At 38.6% G+C, this 14,774-nt stretch overlaps 1 pseudogene; it reads right to left on the bottom strand.

Annotated features, from left to right (window-relative positions):
- LOC148593740 (uncharacterized) overlaps positions 1-14,774 on the bottom strand; it is a 119,973-nt pseudogene that overhangs the window by 3,154 nt on the left and 102,045 nt on the right.

The raw sequence follows: 14,774 nt of genomic DNA, 5'->3' as shown, positions 1-14,774 counted from the left end.
TAACGTGCAATTATGTGTATCTATGCAACTGATCCATACAATTATTTTTGACTACATGGTTTTCCTTGCAGCAATCAGGGATACTTACTACTAGACCCAGTAGAAGAAAAACTGGAACAAAATCAGCTTTGTGCCCTTGCTAGTAATAATCAGTGATGGATAGGAAGTTTGAACAGACTTCTATCTAGTCTAGATGAAACTGCCTATGCTATTCTTAAAATAGAGCATTTTACGCTGGAGAAAGAACATCTGCTTTTTAAAAATATTTTCTTTTTAAAACAATCTATTTGCTTTATTTAATATACTAGCATTATTCAGGTAGTATTATAAGGTGCAACTTCTGTTTAACTAACAAAAATGAAACTGCCAACATGGGATACATTTTCTGCTAATTAGGCATTACCTCATTTGGATTAACTTCAGAGGAAATAACTAAAGGGTACTTCTGCTGTTCTTCACATTATTTGACTGGAAAGTGAAACATTTTGGGAATTCTGTAAATAGCAAAATAGAAGAGTTGGAAACTCATTCTTTAAGGGTTGGGAAATGCAGTTTTCAACAAATGGGAAAAAAAATGAAAAATATATCTGGGGAGCTGAAAAAAAATATTCTCAGTTAAATGGATATTCTGTAAAAAGCAGTGCAACACAAGAGGAAAACGAGGATGAAATTTTACTTACAGTTGATTTTCCTGTGTTTGACTCTTGTACTTTGGTAAAGCAGCAAATGGGGAGGTAGGATGGAACTCACCTTAATTTTGGAATTTGAGGCATTTGGTTCGTGAGGGCAAAAATAGCACTGCTTAATAAGAGAAGAAGAGAGAGAGATTCTTCTAAGAGAAGAATCCTCTGTGATACCAGTGACAAGTGTCGACCAAGAGCCGATCAGTGTGATTACTACAATCGATGCCATTCTCTCCATAACTTTTCTGTTAGAAAGATGAAATTTATGATTATGATTTAATGAGAAAGGACAAAGTGATAGCTAAGGACACGGACAAGTGACAATTAAAGAGTAATGGAGAAGAAACGTATTTTAGAGGCTGCTATGACCATTCAGAAAAAAAGGACTGATGACAGAGGGAAAGCGTTGCAGTCAGCCTGGGGCCCATGCTGGGCAGTGTCTCCTCGGCAGGTGGGAGCTGAGCAGAAGAGACGGGAGCTGCAGCCACGTGGCCAGCACGTGACCAGACAGCTCACTGGGCGGCCTCGTGCGTGGTTGGCACATGATCATCTCGCTGATTGGCTGGTTGGGTTGCTGGGCTCCACGTGCTGCCCAGGCAGGGTGGACACTGCTCCAGGATCAGAAACTGTGTAAGTTGTGTTTAACCCTGAATAAAGGTTTTTGGCTCACCGTCACAGAGACCCTGCTCTTCAATGCGCCCGCAAATGGTGCCCAACGTGGGGCTTGAAGACTAGCTGTCTCTCCGGTTGCACCACCCAGCTGAACTCTGGGATTCACGCTGAAAGGAAGTGTAAGGATCACGCTGAAAGGAAGCGTCCTTTGTGCATGCACCAAAAGCCTCTTGAAAGGAAAGAGGTAAGCGGCTGGGAACTACGGGTTCATACCTAACGAAGGAACAGAAGGACTGAGTCCGCTCCTTCATAAGGTGCAGCAAATGGCGCCTAAAGAGGGAGAGAGACAGATGCGCTTGTTCCACCGCGGTGTAGCTCGACTGAACGAAGGCTGAACGGAAGCCGCGTGCACGGCAGGCGACCTGCGTGGATGAGCCGGGAGCTTGTGGCAATGCTCAAGCAGAAGGCAGCGGTATACAAAATGTGGAAAAAAGGACAGGTCCCCTGGGAGAAATACAGGAACGTAGTCAGGGAATGCAGAGATGCGACAAGGAAAGCTAAGGCACGTCTGGAAGGCAAGCTGGCAAGGGAGGTTAAAAATAACAAAAAAAAAATTCTTCAAATACATTAACAGCAAAAGGAAGATCAGGGAAAATGTGGGTCCGCTGGCGGACGGGATGGGCACCCTGGTTACAAATAACACAGGAAAAGCAGAGTTGCTCAATGCCTTCTTTGCTTCGGTGTTTACCAAGGGCAGCCCTTTAGAGTCCCAGGCCCTAGAGACAAGACAAGAAGCCGGGGGAGAAGAAGACTTGCCCTGGGTAGAGGAAGATTGGGTCAGAGAGCACCTAAGGAAACTCGATACCCACAAATCCATGGGCCCTGATGGGATGCACCCCAGAGTGCTGCGTGAGCTGGCAGATGCCATAGCTAAGCCGCTCTCCATCATCTTTGAAAGATCCTGGAGAACGGAGGAGATGCCGGAAGACTGGAAGAAGGCCAATGTCACGCCAGTCTTCAAAAAAGGCAAGAAGGAGGACCCAGGCAACTACAGGCCAGTCAGCCTCACCTCCGTCCCTGGAAAAGTGATGGAACGGATCATGCTGGCCGTTATCTCCAAGCACATGGAGGACAAGAAGGTGCTCAAGAGTAGTCAGCATGGATTCACCAAGGGGAAATCTTGCCTGACTAAACTGATAGCCTTCTATGATGAAATGACCGGCTGGATAGACAAGGGGAGAGCGGTGGATGTCGTCTATCTCGACTTCACCAAGGCTTTTGACACCGTCCCTCACAACATCCTCCTGGGCAAGCTCCAGAAGTGTGGGATAGATGAGGGCACAGTGAGGTGGATTAGGAACTGGCTGGATGGCAGGGCCCAGAGAGTGGTGATCAGCAGTGCAGAGTCTAGTTGGAGGCCTGTAGCTAGCGGGGTCCCCCAGGGGTCAGTCCTTGGTCCAGTCCTGTTCAATTTATTCATCAATGACCTGGATGAAGGCACAGAGTGCTCCCTCAGCAAGTTTGCTGATGACACGAACCTGAGAGGAGTAGCCGATAGCCCAGAGGGCTGCGCTGCCATCCAGAGGGACCTGGACAGACTGGACAACTGGGCAGTGAAAAACCTCATGCAATTCAACAAGGCCAAGTGCAAGGTTCTGCACCTGGGGAGGAATAACCCCAGACACCAGTACAGGCTGGGGACCGACCTTCTGGAGAGCAGCTCTGCGGAGAAAGACCTGGGTGTCATGGTGGACGACAAGTTGACCATGAGGCAGCAGTGTGCCCTTGTGGCCAAGAAGGCCAATGGAATCCTGGGCTGCATTAAGAAGAGCATCTCCAGCAGGTCGAGGGAGGTGATCTTGCCCCTCTACTCAGCCCTGGTGAGGCCACATCTGGAGTATTGTGTCCAGTTCTGGGTTCCACAGTACAAGAGGGATGTGGAGCTTCTGGAGAGTCCAGCGCAGGGCCACAAGGATGATCAGGGGCCTGGAACATCTGCCCTATGAGGAGAGGCTGAGGGAGCTGGGCCTGTTCAGCCTGGAGAAGAGAAGGCTGAGAGGGGATCTAATCAGTGTCTATAAGTACCTCAAGGGAGGGAGTGCAGAGGACGGTGATGGTCTCTTTTCAGTGGTGGCCACTGATAGGACTAGTGGAAATGGCCGGAAACTGAAACACCAAAAATTCCATAGGAACTTAAGGAAAAATTTCTTAACAGTGAGGGTGACAGAGCAGTGGAACAGGCTGCCCAGAGAGGTTGTGGAGTCTCCTTCTCTGGAGATCTTCAAAACCCGCTTGGATGCAGTCCTGTGCCACGTGCTCTAGGTGTCCCTGCGTATGCAGGGGGGTTGGACTAGATGATCTCTAGAGGTCCCTTTCAACCCTAAGCATTCTATGATTCTATGATTCTATGAAAGCCCGCAGTGGATTCCTGCGCGATGGGTCCAACTGGCACTAGAGGTGGCCTCCTTCCTTTCTTCATTATCCTCACTGGAATCATAATGGCAAAAAACACAAAAAGGGGATATGTTGCAGTCAACCTGGAGCCAGTGACTGGGCAGTGTCTCCTTGGCAGAGGGGGGAGCTGAGCAGGAGAGGCAGGAGCTGCAGCCACGTGGCCAGCACGTGACCAGGGAGCTCACTGGATGGCCTTGAGCGTGGTCGATGCGTGATCCCCTGCCTGAGTGGCTGGTTGGGTTGCTGGGCTCTGCGTGCTGCCTGGGCAGGGCAGGGGCTGCTCCAGGATTGGAAACCCCTTGTGTTTAACCCTAAATTAAGGTCTTTGGCTCACCATCACAGAGATCCTGTTCTTCAATACGCCTGCAGAAAAGAGGGAAAACCCTATGTCTGAGCAGCAGCCTTGCTGAAAAAGAGATGGAGGGTTATGGTAGATAGCAGGGTGAGTGCACCAAAGTTTTGCAATTCTTTGTTCTTATTCTGTTACTAATAAGACTTTTCTCATATGCTCAGAAGCAGATTGATCTTTGTGATTTCAAGGGAAAAAAAAGTTGCACAAGAGCAGTTAGTAATAGGTAATCAGCATTTTACATCAGCCCAGCGAACTGAAGGTGCTGAGCCAGCAAGCCTCCTATGCTTTGACACCAAAGGAAAAAGAAATATTTTAGCCAGCAATATTGTGAAAAGGTGTTTGGATCCCAGTCAAATGAGTCATAAATGCTCTCCCAGTAACTTCCCAGGGTCTGAATCTTGACATGGCCTTAGCAAGATGTTATGATGAGTCTGTGACTTTAGAGTCTTCAAATCATCTCACCAAACTATAGCTGCTGAGCCAGTAATCACGCACAAGACTTGCCATCCACAACAGAGCCCAGAGCTGAGTGTCTAATCATGGTTCCTCACTTCTTTTCCTCATTTTCCTTATTGCTTCTGCGGAGTATTTCCTATAATTTACAAGTGAGCCCAGTTTGTTTGTTCCCTTTAAAAAAAGAAAAAAAAAACATGTAAAACATAAGCACATTATGACAAATTGGGGAGCATAAAAAAGGGAGGTAGTCTAAAAAAGAATAAGAGATGGAGTCAGTTAAGACTATGTTATAGACAGTGGAAAAACATAGTCTGTTGTGAAGCACAGCTAACTCCCCTCTCCTCCAATGTATACATTAAAATACATTAGACAATTTGTGCTCCAATACCTGTTTCTTTGGAATCATATAAAAGGATGATTACTTCAGCTACAGATCCCTATGCTGCAGATGTCTAAAGGTAGCTTAGATAAACATGTATATTAGACATTTAGATACTGTTTAATATCCACTTGCTTGATTGCTCTTGTGCAGATTTGAAGAATGGTGAAACAAATATTGTGTAGTTTGGAAGGCTGCCCATTGCATAAGCCAGTCACTGAGGCCATGTTAGGATTGAAAGAGGAATTTTTGAAACTGGACATACAGATCTCTACATATTCTGCAATATCTGAGGGCTCCCTTGGGAAAGCTCGTGACATTGCCCCTGGTTTCTTACAGCAAGTATTTCACTCTGTAGGCAGAACTACAGCAGGTTGTGGGGCCAGGAAGAAAATAGATTAAATGCTATTTCCTAATTTTCACAGTAATAACATATTCTTGAAAACTCTACTTTCGCTGTTAAATGAAGGATGAAAATGTGCAGAAAAGGTATCAGTAAGAAGATCTTAGCAGCTTCCTAAATAAGGCTACTTAAACAAATACTGTGAAAAAAAAGGGGGAGCATTAAGAAGCTGTTTTGTAATTATTTGAAGTGCAAAATGAATTTAGTCCAACTAAGTGAAGCAGAACTAAATCAGCTGAGGTGAAGCAGTCTGTCGCTTGTGTAAACACTAGACTAGCAATTTTGTATCCATGAAACTCTGAGGTCTCGAAGACCTTTATCTCTTGGGAAAAATTTGGTAGGTCTCTACCATTTATTGAAAATGCTGAGAGAAGAAAATATGAATACAGAAGTGGTCACTGGTAGATCAGAGGCTACCATGGAAATAAGTCAACATGAATTTATTATAGAGAGAAATGACTTGCAAACTAGAAATGACAACCATCCAAAGTTTTGGGGGATTAAAAAGGAACTTTTTTATGTTTTAGACTAGGTTGTCCTTTTAGTTATATTAATGTAAATTCAAATAAGTGCCATTAAATCAGAATAATATTACTAAATCTGTAAGCAGTACATTATACTTTGCCTTTCTTTGGATATAATCATAAAGGATTAAAATGAGACTTATAGGAAATACACCACTTCTATAAAAATGTCCTGTCCAGATTTAAAAAAAAAGAAAAAAAATAACAATAGCAGGACTTTCTAGGAAAAAAAAAATATATGTATGAGTGAAATTTAAAGCTGACTACTTCAAATCTTCTAGTTTGCAGGTGCTTAGGTTCCAACAGCTCAAGATTCTATCATTCATTTCCTAGTCCATACTGCACAGCTCGGTTTCTGTTATACATGTTTACACTTTTCTCAATCGTTATTCTTGTCTTTCTTTTCCAGAGAAGAATCTTACAACTTTGACAACTTGAGACCTACATCTCTACAATAGGTTCTTATGTCTGAACTAAAATCTCAGCCTCTCTGCTGACATTTTATTCAAAAAGAACTTGAACAAAGAAACAGACGTATATGAAGTTTCCATCTTTGCCCCCAAAGACTTTTCCCCTTACTGCATTTCATTTTGCAAGTGGTACATATTCTTTCTTCACTTGATTCCTGTATTTGAATATTCTATGTTCTTTTTTTAAAAGATCTCTAAGATACAAATAACATTTACTAAGACAATACACCCATTTAGGCTCCCAGCATCTTGACTTCTACAGTATCTTTTGCGCTTCTACTGAAAATGTAATCTTAAGCTGTTTATATACATTTAAAATATTGCCAGCAAGTTCTAGTTTGCCACCTTATCTGTATCACCCACTTCTTGCATTGTGCTAGTTCTTAATTATTTAAATACAGCATTTTGGTAAGTGTAGGCATCTTCTATAGAAATATTTAGCCTAGAGAAGAGAAATTGCAATAACTCATGTAGCACTGTGTAAAATCTAATCTATGGGTGGAAACTAAACAATTTCTGCTCTTCTGGCTGATGATTTTTATATAACTTCAGTTAAAACACGTAGAAATAATCACATTCTATAATCTGCTCTTTTGAGGGTTTATTTGTGTTTCAATAACTCATAAGGACAAATGTTTCTCATTTATCATCTGTCATACCCACCAGAAGTCTCACATATTTCCTTACTCTACTTTTTTGTTGCAAGGGCTAAAACACCACCAACAAAAAAGTCATAACAGCATCTTGAAATATTGTAGTAACAGGGTACCACTGAGTTTGATCCAACCATCTTGGATCCCATCAAGATCATTATTAAGTATCCTAAAATATCATCTTGTCTTAAGGTCTTTATGTAGATCTAATACAGCAGTAGCGACCTTGAGTCTTACCACCATTCTAAGGTTTCATGAAAGTAATAATACTTCTATTAAAAAAACTTTTATTTTTGGCATAGAAGGAAATGAATGTATGAAAAAACACATTTTCTTTTTGCACAACTGTTACTGAAATGCCTTTCTTATCCATTATATCTCACCTGAGGGCTCATTCTTTAGCTCCTCCTTTTTTTGCCTTTCCAAGAGGAACAACAGGAATAATGCTGGTGGTTGTAGCCTGTTGTAAAAGTATCATCTGCACTCTTCTATAGGGGATCTGAGCTTCATCTCTCTTTCTGGAAGAAATTTATTTATCTCAGCATAAGAAAATCTCTTCCTGAGTCCTCATACCTCATGCAAAACAGAGGTTCCTGAAGGGCATAAAGGCTCAAGAATTACAACAAACATAGTCCTGTAGAAATAACTGAATAACAGTTGCCAAAATGAGAAACTCAGAAGGAAAATACATTTTCTAAATGACTATTTTATTTTGATGTAATAAAAGGAAATTAGAAAAGACTTAGCTGTTCCCCCAAGACAGCCAGGCCAAAATATTAATGTTTTATTAAACATTTGATTTGATCTCAAGGAAAAATATTTTGATTCAGGAAGATAAAACATGAAAAGGCAAAAATAAGAACTGTCTGAGAGAACTGAGTAAGAGTTCCCCTCAGCTTCTCTCGATATGAACACATATTCTCCTCTCCTCACATAGATTTTTAATGACACTTCAAGTGAGTCTAAGGCAAAACCAGATGATTTTCAACTGGCACAGCACACAAAGTGGAAGAACTCAAGAAAAGACCTCAGTATTTACCTCAGTATAATTTCATATATATTTTTATGTATGAGACTCATGGCTCATGAGTCTGTTCGGTGACTGTATACTTGTGAGTCCCATCTCTGCTGGTGACCTGTCTGTCTCACAGATAGACAACTGTGATGGGAGGAACCAGGAGCAGGTCAACCTAGGAACATCGCAACCTGCAGAGCGTTTCAGATGTTGGGTCGACACAGGTACTCTTTTTATTATTATTAACAAATAAGATTTTGTTTGTTTGTTTTAACCATTTTAACTAGTATGAATGAGGCTTTTTTATTTAATTACATAATCTGGACTATTTGACTGTTTAAAAATTAACTGACAAGCTGTAATTCTTGGCTCCATGTATATGATGAGGATGATTGCCTTCACCTATAACAAGACTTTTCATGTAACACCATTTAGTAAGTACATAAATAGTTTCCAAGCAAGCAACACTGTAACTAATGTATTGACAGCAATAAAAATAAAATCACTCTATGCAAATACAGAGTTTAGGACAAAATAACTATCAAATAAAGATTCATTCAGATGTCTACAGCCTGAATTGCTTAAAAATTATGCCCATCTGGCTAATGATTATAGCTCTCACTTGCTATTAAATGACTGTTGAACAGAGATATGCTCACTGACCAGATCACATTTCCTCATCTGTTTCACTGTCAATCTAGAGAAATTAAATTAACTTCAATCAAATAAGCAGCAACTACTGGGGAAGGGAAAATAATCTAAAGAAGGGTGGTTTTCTTAAGGAGATGGCTATAAACTCAAAGGCACATATGACTGAACCCTTTTTCACTCCTAACATTATGGATTAATGAAAGTCATTAGGGGATGACAGACAACAGCTTGGAGAGATTTACAGTTGTATAGGGGCATTTTGTTATTACTATTATCACTCTTGTTTTCAGCTTGCTCCTTCTTTCAGGATCTGCCTCTCTCAATGGTCAGTCTGTGCCATTCTGTGGTTATTGGTGATCCTTGTTTTTAGGGATCCCAACCATCTATTACTGAACCCTGACACAGCTGTCTGTGCTTATTGCAATGAATCTGCACAGTTTTCTGGTATCTTTAACCCTCTCAGAAGTAATCTGTGATTAGGTGCCTACTTTGGCCTTCCCTTCCAGGGCCACATCACTCCCATGAAATAACCATGAAGGCCATTTTGATCATTTTCAAATAATGTGTGCACCTCCTCATAAAGTTCATAAAGAAATCATGTCTGAGATATGTAGATATGTTTTCCAAGCCAACAGAAGAGATATTTCCATTGAAACTGCTGTTCTGAGTTATATTGCTTCTTAGTTTCTGCTGTCTGGTCTGTAATGCTTATTTGCTTTTCATAAATAATCAAGTTACAACTCTACTTTTAATGAAATATTTTACTACTCCTATTATAAAAAATATATCAAAGAAAATTAGAAAGCAATGAATTATCACATGTTCTCAGCTATTGTAAATTACTACAGATTGATTCCAAATTACAGACCATGTTTCCTTTATAGGATCTTGCTGGATGCTTGAATTTTCTATGACCAATTACCTTACAGTTAATGCCATAAATCTCTCTTTTTATTTCAAAAGAGATAGGTGATTAATTTAGTTGTTGCTTATGGATAGAAAATTAATTTCATTATAAAACAGTACATAAGAAGGCTTTCTACTCAGCATAAATCTTGTAGGTATAATAAAGTATGATTTATGGAACTATGAAGACAAAATAAATGGCAGTTTTGAACAAACTATAACATTATTATTTGAACAGGTTTGTGATTCTTCCGTAAATTTTATTACTTTGTAATGTTACAATAATTGGTGCTTTCACTTTTTAATCTAACTTACAAAATACTAAGGGGTCTTTAATGCTTTTCCCAAGGACATTAATATATTTGATAAAATCGTCACATCATTAACTTTAAAAAAGTAACACTTCACAATGAACTTTAAAATATATGTACAATGATTCCCAAATGTCAAATATGCCTCATAGGAAACTCAGTGACTCACAGAACCAAAGAGCCCCAAATGTCCACATTACAGTCTAGATTTATTTTTTGATACGGCACTTGTGCTTTTTATTATTTTTAATTATTTTATTTCTTTTTTTAAAAATAAATTGATTTAAAAACAGTCAGATCCATTTATTGCTCTTTACAAGACGTTGCTTACATTTTATTGTTGCTGGGCAGCCTTAGATAACAAAGACTGAAAATCTACAGAATATACAAGGGATGCTCAACATGGTTTGAATCAGAGGTAGAGCTACATTGTCATTATGGCTTGTGGGTTTTTGTCTTTTTTTTTTTTTTTTTTTTTTTGATCTACCAATTTAATGAAAACCGGAATAATTGAGTATCGGATTTTCTTTGTTGTTCAAGTGTTTTGGAGTTTTTAAATCAGATTTTCTTTATGCCTATCGTAATAATAAAATAATAGTTCTACATTGAAAAAATATATATGAATAAGATGATATGACTCCTGATTCATAAAATAACTTTTGGGATGTATTTTGTAAAATCTCAATTCATGTTGCTCTGTTTATTTGAAATTAGAACTTACTGCATAAACCAAGTTTCAGGAGAAACCACCAGTAGAGTACTGCACCAGTATAGCACTGAAAATCAATTTCCACTCTCATCTGAAATATGTTCTATTGTTTCAGAAAACCCTAATAATTAAAAAAAAATCATTGTGATCAACTACAATGTAATGGAAAATTACGCTCATTGCCTAATCTCTTTAGTACATATATGGAGAGAGATAAGAGCAGGATTTAACTGGCCAGATTTTAGAGACTTAGAATCATAGAATCATTATGGTTGGAAAAGACTTTCAAGTCCAGCCATAAACCCTTGGATACCATGCCTGCTAAAACATGTCCCTAAGTGCCTCATCTACAGGTTTTTTGAACACTGCAATTGATGGCTACTCCACCACTTCCCTGGGCAGCCTATTCCAATGCTTTGCCCCTCTTCCTGTGTAGAAATTCTTCCTAATATCTAACCTGAACCTCCCTTGGCGCAACTTGTGGCCATTTCCTCATGTCCTATAGGTAGCTTTTTTGGAGAAGAGATCAACCTCCATCTCACTACAATCTCCTTTCAGGTAGTTGTAGAGAGCTTTCAGCAGATGATTTAAACACTCGTATTTTATACTTACCTAATTTACAGAATAGAAAACATAATAATTTGCTAGAAATTATACAAAGTGTAATGACAGAACTGCCAGCATTGACTCTGTCATTCTTTTTTAATTGTAGAAACAGTGGTCAAGCATTGGAACAGGCTGCCCCGGAAGGTGGTGGAGTCACCATCCCTGGCAGTGTTAAGTCTTTTCCAACCATAATAATTCTATGATTCTATGAAAGCTTTATTTAGCTGATGGGAATGTTGGGGAATTCTGTTTGCTGAACTGATGGATTCTTTTTGTGCTTGTACTAGCAGTGTACCTCGTCCATTTATGTCTGTGGCCAAAAACCCCTAGCCAAACTCAAAGCTGCCTGCACCCTATTCTCACAGTTCGGATCGGCTTGGCCTTTATGTTCAGAACATATGTTTTACTCATTACTTTGTATATCTATAGGTTCTCTTTGAGTAAGATATTGAGCTTACCCTGGGACAATCTACTAGCTTTGGAAACAGCAATATTTTTTCATCTGGTGTAAATGGCAAGAAGTGGGTGGGGAATCTATAAGGAATTTTAAGTAGAGCTACACTTCAAAAAGTGTCTTATATTTTCAGTGGAAGCAAAAATAATCCCAACAAGCACCAGGATTTCCAATCGCCAACTTAAGTGGTCACTGTCTTGAAATACTGAATCATCAATACTAAATGCTTAAAGTCCTGTTCTCAATGAATGTTCAATAATTGTCCCCTTAGTCAATATTATACACTAAAAATATAACAGGCATAGGAATTTAGAACCATTTTTAAGAGTTAAGAAATTTAGGAATACAACTGAAACAAATTATTTTCAACTAATGGATTATTTTTGTACATTTTCCAATAAACTTTGGCGTAGCTCTCCTTAGTGTTTTAAATGTATAAAATAAAGGACCAGAATAAAATAATATGAAGAATAATGGTCTCTTTAACTAATTTGATTAGAGAAGATAAATATATGAGTCTTGGCTACCTGCCATGTTTACCTGCAAAGCAGGTAAAACATGTAATTGTGGAGACTGTTCTTTCAACTGATGAAAACCCCTTACCATTAAATACTTTAATGAAACACATTCCCTCTTAGGATTTGGGATGAAGGGTGTTTTTTTTTTTTTTTTAAAAAAACCTGTCTGCAGTATCTCTGAAATATTTTCTTCAATATGGAACTTCATTTTGTAACACAGATCAGGAACCCTTATTCAGACCACCTGCATTTCCTTTGTATCTATATTATCAACATCTGAGCAGCTCAGTTAGTTACGCAGCATTACTCTGGCCCTTCCCAATTGCATATTGCTCATTCAGACTTTTACCATCTTCTCTATTACATTTTCATCTTTTGTTTGTGATTTTTTTATCTAAAAATTAAAATCAACCTCCTCTTTTACTGAAAAGAATGTATCCGTTCTGTCTTTAGCGTCTTTTGAAGCATATAAGAAAAGACGTGTCTAAATCAGTCTTCTTAGGCTCCTTGTAACATTGAGAGAAAAGGGCTTTCCAAGAGAATGTTGATCTGAACATACACCTCCTTTTTAGAGTGATATTAGTTATGCTCTAGAAGTGCTTATTTGCACTTTATGCTTCTTTGACTAATCTTCTCTTTCTGCCTTTTTTTAACTGTTTTAATCTCTTGCAGTGAACAATTTTCTTTTCCTCACTGAGGTTTCCTTCCCTCTTGCAATATCCATTCATCTAGAACATGTTTGAGCTACTAAGCTGATTCATTTCTGTATTCTCACTGTAAAATGTTTGTGCTTGGCTTAGTCTATTTTCCCTTCCTTTATGCAGGGTTCAAGAATACTTAGGTTTTTGCCGATTTAAAAAGCGAGCTTATCATTTACTTCATTTTTTATGTGTAGTTTGTATCTTTTCCTTGTATGAGTCTCTTTGAAGCTGAATCCATTAACTGGCTATTCTGTCTTCCTTGAAAGTAAAGATCTTGGTGAAGGATAAATTATTAAAAATAAATTGTTTTTATTGGTATGATTTCAATTCTTAATTTTGATTGTTTTTTTTGTACAAAAAAAGTCAAGGTCAAATATTCTTTTTTTGTTCTTTTGAACAAAAGATACTTTGTTTAATACATTTATTTTTAATTTATTAAAACTAGAATAAACTTACAATTTACATTCTATTGAGTTCTTAAACAGAAATATTAACACACGGTTTGAGGCAAAAGGACACGTAGAAATTCAAAAATTCTACTGAAAGGAGATACCGGTATCTCAATTTATCTTTACATCTAAGGTATTTCAATAACGTGTCTGTCACTGCAGATTTCTTGATGCTAGTAAGATCACAGAATTGCTGACATGGGAAGGGACTGCTGGAAATCTTCTAGTTCACCCTCCCTTGTTCAAGCATGGTCACCTTGTTCAGGCTGACCAGGGCTGTGCCCAGTCCGGTTCTGAATATCTCCAAGAATGGAGACTTCACAGCTTTGTTGGGCAAAATGTTCCCATGTTTAACCACTCTCATAATAAAAACAAAACAAAACAAAAACTTATATTTTTTTATATTTAAATGGAATGTCCTGTATTTCTAAGCTCTGATATTACATGCATGGGAACAAATTTTGTCAAGTCTGACTGAATAGAAGTGACAATAAGGTCCCAGTAAACATGTTTGCCATACTTGATAAAGGGCAGAAAGGCCATTTACCTATATCAGCAAGGAATTCATGGCAACAGAGGTGACATCCATAGGAATACACAAGTAATTGCAAGTAATATCAATTTATTTTGTACATTATTGTACCATATTCCATGGAAAACATTAAAAACCCCCTCAGCCTTCAGAATAGAGTTCAAAAGGAATGCCAGGAAATGCAATCAGACTATACAAAATACAAAAACCCATACACTGGAAAAATTTTCGTGAGTTTAAAATGTACTTTAATAGACTTTAAAAGAATAAGCAGAACGAATTAGGAAAGAGTGAGTGATCAAAGCTGTGTCTTGGTATCAGAAACCACTTCTGGGACAAATCACAGGGCTGAAATATTGCTTAAAAGAAATATGAAGCTACTTTAAAGTAACCTCATATTTAAAGTAACTTCAATTTTAAAATCAGGAGGAAGTGAAAGGAGATGTTATAGACTGCTTCAGGGTGAAAAGCATAACAGAAAAGCTGATGTGATATTATTGTAGAGGCCCACTGGAGACTGTTTGATTAGAGTGACAGTGTAGGTGAAACCTTTCCTGAGCCACTGGAGCTAGCTTCCAAAGGATGGGACTTGGTAGTGAGAGATTTTTATTCAAGTATCTGCAAAACAAAACAAAACAAAAAAGAATAAAAGAAAAAAGAAACAAACACGGCAATGCACTGACAGGCCATCAGATTCTGGCATGCAGCGGGGACAATAATGTGTTTTAGAGAGTTGAGGACACTAGGGAAGTAGGTATTTTAGATTAGTTCTAATGAACTAATTACAAGCTGATTAAGAATGCAAAACCAGAAGGCAATTTACCTGAAAGTGGTCAGAATTTGAAGAAGAGCAGAGTAACATAGTGGTAGGATAAGAATAATGGATCTAGCAAAACTGAATAGCAGATTCAGAAGCAGAGGCTACGTTGGGAAGAT

The sequence above is a fragment of the Tinamus guttatus genome, unplaced genomic scaffold (assembly GCF_059628265.1).
Source record: "Tinamus guttatus ecotype Peru unplaced genomic scaffold, ASM5962826v1 Tinamus_guttatus_pri_ptg000335l, whole genome shotgun sequence".
In the NCBI taxonomy this organism is placed as follows: domain Eukaryota; kingdom Metazoa; phylum Chordata; class Aves; order Tinamiformes; family Tinamidae; genus Tinamus; species Tinamus guttatus.
The sequence above is the reverse complement of the archived record's forward strand: the minus strand, read 5'-3'. Positions and strand labels throughout refer to the sequence as shown.